Below are 5,517 nucleotides of genomic sequence, written 5' to 3' on the forward strand. Positions count from 1 at the left end.
TTATATATATATATAGCTTTTCTGCCATAACGTTAAAAATATTCAATAACATTAAACATAATTCTGGAGCAATTAAAAAAAATTTCAATACTTTGTTTTAAAATTTGGAAAAAATTCGTTTAAAATTGTGCAAGATGATTATTTAAATTAGTTTTTTCTTGCGCAGATAAAATTTCAAAAATATATTTTATAATTTTGTAGTGAATGGTACTTGGCAACGAATAAAAAGTCTGATTTGAATATCTTAAAAATTTAATGAGTTTCAGGCAATTTTTTAAGCATTTTTTTAACTTTTTAGAAGAACGCTCAACCTAGACCTGAAAGGGTTTTCCGCGAATTTCCTTTTGTACTATTATACATGATGTATTAAAAATGACACCATTGTGGGGAATCATCACATAAAAGAATCTGCCTTTTTACTTTCCTTATACCATCTCCTATGGTCAAAAGTATTTTCAAAAACAACAAAATACTGTAGAATTTCCCATGAGCTCTATGGAAACACCAAAAAGCTTGATAAGTTTTACTAAAGTGGTTTGTTAATAATTTTAGTACAACAAAATTTTACAATAATAATTTTAATACAATAAAATTAACAATAACATATGGATTTATAAGACTTGGTAATTGTGATAAAAATTGTAAGTTTTATCGTGATAGTTTTACGTCAGAAGTTGGCGTTAAGAAAAAACAATTTATTCAGTTAAATTTATTTTTCAGTTTTGTATTTTTTTATTAAATGTGCGGTAATAAGAACTATAATTTAGAAAACCAGATTTGTCTGCAAACCGTTTTTATATAGATGGAGAAATTAACTAATGATTGGTTTAAATGTTTTGTAGTTAGGCTATATTAACCAGGATGATATTTTTTTCTCCAAATTCCATTATTGAAATACTCCAGAAACGGAAAGGGGCATAGATGCAAAAGTTAAATTTTTATTAAAAAGGGATCAATCTTTTCACTGAATCATAAATTCGATAACAGCCTTAATTAGGTGTAGAATTCAACCATAAAATCAAGTAATCAAGTTTTGGAAGTACTATCCAGTAATATTTAAAATTCGCAACATAATCAAGGTATTAAAGTTGCAGTAGTTTTGAACAATATTGTTTTTCAATGATCTCCAAACTTTTCCAAAGTGAATTACTAATTTTCCAGCATCTAAAATCTCCCAGAAATGACAAAATTTAACATTTTTAATTTCTTATGTTGCCCAGTTAGTTTTTATGTCCGTCTCTTTATTGTTCATACTGTTTGACAGGGCCTTTTTTTTTCAAAAAACAATTCGGGTTCGAAAACGGTCTTGACGTAAAAATGTTTCATAAAAACGGACGCTTAATCAGGACATTGACAGAAGTAATCCGATTAAAATTCAAAGTGATATTATGGTTAGAATTTTCTTAAAAATAAGACATTTTACGAAATGTCATAACTGCCTACTGATATCTGTATTTTTTTTCGGAATATAAAAATGCTATTTTAATAAATTTAGAAAATGAGTTGATTCTTACAATTTCACAAAAATAGGATCTTTCACATAAAAAATTGAAAAACCCGTGATTACTCATTAAGAAGTAAAGCTATTAGTTATTTAGTTTGTACAATATTTAAAACTTTGATTTGTAATTTATAATAAATTAAAATTATAATTATTTTAAAAATAATAACTTACCACAATTAATCTACTTAGAATTAGATTTTATTTTTTAAAATAATAATTCCAAACTGCTGAAAACAAAATTTCAAAATTTAGAATCATAATTTTTTTTTTAAAAATCATAATCCCAAACTGTAGATTGTTTTTAAATTAACATTTAGACTATAAACTGGACCTTAAAAATTTTCTTTTTAAGTATATTTTTAAAAACTATTTATGAAAATTGAAAAAATTAGTTTGAAAAAATCATTGCATATCAGATTATGCAATTAAACTACTTCAGTTTCACTTTGCTTCCACGTAAGCAGACTTAGCAGATAATGATGAAAAGTTTCACGTTTCAATCATTTTCTTTACAGAAAGCTTACTCCGAACTCATTCTTCCGCTAGCAAAAAGTTTGTTTTAATGAGAAAAAAATAAGATTTTGAAAAAGCGAAATTACTCTTTTAGTTTTTTTTTTTTTTTCATGCGAAATCTTCTTAGTTAGTTTTTCAAGTAAAATAAAAATATAATAATTGATAATAAAAAACTTTTTTTCCCTATTATACCCTATGAATATTTTCTACTTTTTTTAACTGTATCCATGGTTATTTTCTACTTTTTGATACTTCTCTACAACTGACAATTAAGGGAATAAATTATTAAATTTTTTTTTTTAAAAATTGCTAAAAATCAGTATAATTTAATGTTATCTTACCATATTCAAATAAAACAGCTATATAGGCATAAATAGGATGGTATTCAAATTGTTAACTGATAGAAAACCATTCTTTAACTGCTTTTCGATCACCTAACATAGTTAAACAAACAGTTTTATCTCTAAAACAATGGCCACATAATGGCTCAGTTGCTTGCCGCTGGGTACATATTAAAAAGGAGAGTGCTAATTTGTCGATTTAATGACCGAAAGTATCAATTCATATAATAACACCATATTTTTCCCTCTTTTTCCCATAAACACATGAGTTTCCCGTGTCCGGTATTCCCGAATTTGTGACTCTGGCCTACTAAAATACTATATTCCTATGCACACATAGATGGCAGCCCCATTAAAAGCTGCTTAAGATTTAAAAAAAAAGTATAGTATTTCACATCTCTTACGATAGGTGAAACAACCCGATAAACTAATTAAACCACATTCTATAGTTAATTTGATAAAACATAACTCAACTACAATCTGACTCCAATGTCCAGTACCTAGCAAACGCCCAGCTCTAATGTTCTGCTAAATTTATTTCATATGGTTCTTAAACCATGCTATTTGTAAATGTAAAACTGCATAGTTTTTTTAATGGGTTTTTAACCATACTAGTTGTAAACTGTTTTAAGACCGTAAAGATAAAAAAAAATTCCTTACCTTAGAATTTACGGACGGTAAGTTTAAATTAGTTGGATGGACAATCTGTGCCAGATATTTTACCGTAATATGAGAATAAAAATTATAACCGTGCACATGTGACAAGATGACAATTGTGACTGTCAACCTTAAGTACGAAAAAATGATATTCCAGGTACGTCTATTGTAACGCATAGTAGTGCAAAGGCTGTCTACTTAACACCTCCTAGAAGAGAGAAGACTACGCATCCATGAGAATGAAAGATCTAAGAAACGATTTAAAAATCGGCAAAATAGATGAACACATAGCTGAACTATGTTCAAATTTCTTCAGCGATGCACTCTCTTGTAATACGTGCAACTACTTTAAAAACTTTGCTTTTGAGCTCATCAAAGACAATATAAAATACGACCCGGCAACCGCCTTTTTCCTATCTGATGGGGTACTGTCCCGTAAATTTCGTAAATAGTTGTAAATACTTGTATATAATTTTTCACTCGATATTCAACAGTATATTTTTGAGCATTTATTATCGTATTTTTCTTATTTCTCTGAAGCTATGTGGCTACTGTGCACCTGCAAAACTCGGTGGCAATACCTCGGGGGGAGGGGAGGCAGTCTGCCGAAAGAACCTCTTCTATCTCTTAAATTTGTTTGTTTAATCTCGCTACTTAATTTTAATTTTTTCTCAGTAAATGTTACTGAACCCCAACTTTCACCATTCAATTGTGCTTCGGCGATTTATTATACTTTCCCACTCAGATGAATTAGTTAGAGCCCCCAGCGGGGCTGATGCTAAGATACTATCACATATGAGTATGAGTATGAGAAGGCTAGGTGTCATTTAAATATATGGTAACATGCAAATGGGAAGAGGTGATAAGTTAGGTTCTAAGAAAATCACCAAATTGTACTCTAATGTTTCGCCTTTAATCATGTGATATTTGATATTAGAACAATCTCGAAGAATTACCCAAATGACACAAAAAGAACGCGCCTTAAAAGCAATCTCTTTATTTTAATCTTTCTAGAAAACGAACACAAAGCACCTACATGTAAGTGAATAAAGATTCTGTGTAAAAATGGCAAAGCATAGGGCTTTGAAGGATGGACCGAAACAGATGGAAGCATGAATTTTTAAAGTTAACCACACGGCTCGCCCAGCTGGACTAGTAGAAGATTTCAAAAGGGAGACGAAAGAAAGAAAAAGAAAATTTAAACATAAAATATTAATGCCTAGAAATCATGAAATATTGAAATGCATCGATGTACTAAGAAAAATTTAAAACAGATAAAACTATTTTTTTAACAAAGATTTTCAAAGTGTTCTAATATTTATGAGAAAAAATAGTCACCTGAAAAACTTATGTTTCGATTTTCTAAGTTTAATAAAGTCTTTCTAACCAAAAAATCAGTAAAACATAGTGTTTACTTTTTTGTACCAATAGTCATTGATACTGAGACATCTCAGAAATATGTTGTAAACATCTATTTTATTATTATTACAACGTTTTTCCAAAATAGTCAGATGTTTGGCGTCTTATATACTGAGAAACATATTATGAATAATGATTGTGAGACAATTTTGTCATATATATATATATATATATACTAGGAGGCTTCGCCCCCTGCTCACTGGCGCTCGCCAACGCCCGGAACTGCTTTCGCAGTTCATTTCGGATTGCTTCGCAATCCAATGCTCGCTTTGCTCGCTCATTGGATACATTCTTAACGTCTATCTTTTGTATACTTTTTTGAATACTGAAGTTCCGAAAACTTTTCACTGTAGAAAATTCTAAACCTGTACATTTCAATATTAATTTGAAATTGCAAACAGTTCACATATTTTTCTTAATCACACTATTCAAAATTTCAGTTGTTGAGAAAAGTAACTGTTGTAAGTTTTGTTTTAAAGTCTTTCCCACCAGAGTGTTAAAGCCATGTGTTGTAAAACAATATGAAATAGTAGTCTGAATAGTATAGAGAGAGAGGGAGAATTTCTTTAAAAACACATTTGTTAATTTGGGCATTTGGCGATACAACACTTATAGAATTGAAGGATTTGTTACGTCAAGCGCTCAGGTATTTTAATTTTGATCTAGTTGCTCTTCTATGTCATTCTGATTTATGTTGCTAAGTTAACTTTCAAAAAATTCTATGGCTGGCAACAGCATTTTTATTTTTTAAGCTGTTTATTTCTTTTAGAATTTGTTCCCTTTTTAGCGAAATGTTTTTTAACCTAACAGAATTCTTTGCCGACTGTTTTCTCTATAAATGAAGAAAATAAAGTAAATATTTAAGTGTTGTGAAAAGAATCTTATTTAATGGTACAAAGTACTTCAGTCAAAATTTGGGAGCCACGTAAGAGAATTGTACATATTAGATCAGAAACACTCATTAAAAGGCAGAATGCTTTGGTGTTTTCAAAACGTAAACAAAACAAAGCAAACGTTGCCACCGGCGGAAAAGAAATACAGCTAAAATTTGGGAGCCACGTAAGAGAATTATATATAATAGAT

At 29.5% G+C, this 5,517-nt stretch overlaps 1 protein-coding gene across 2 annotated transcripts in view; it reads left to right on the forward strand.

Moving 5' to 3' along the window:
• Positions 1-5,517, forward strand: part of LOC107442922 (cell adhesion molecule Dscam1) — a 171,252-nt gene that overhangs the window by 147,803 nt on the left and 17,932 nt on the right. The gene's annotated exons all lie outside the window — the stretch shown is intronic.

The sequence above is a fragment of the Parasteatoda tepidariorum genome, chromosome 8 (assembly GCF_043381705.1).
Source record: "Parasteatoda tepidariorum isolate YZ-2023 chromosome 8, CAS_Ptep_4.0, whole genome shotgun sequence".
NCBI classification, from domain to species: Eukaryota; Metazoa; Arthropoda; class Arachnida; order Araneae; family Theridiidae; genus Parasteatoda; species Parasteatoda tepidariorum.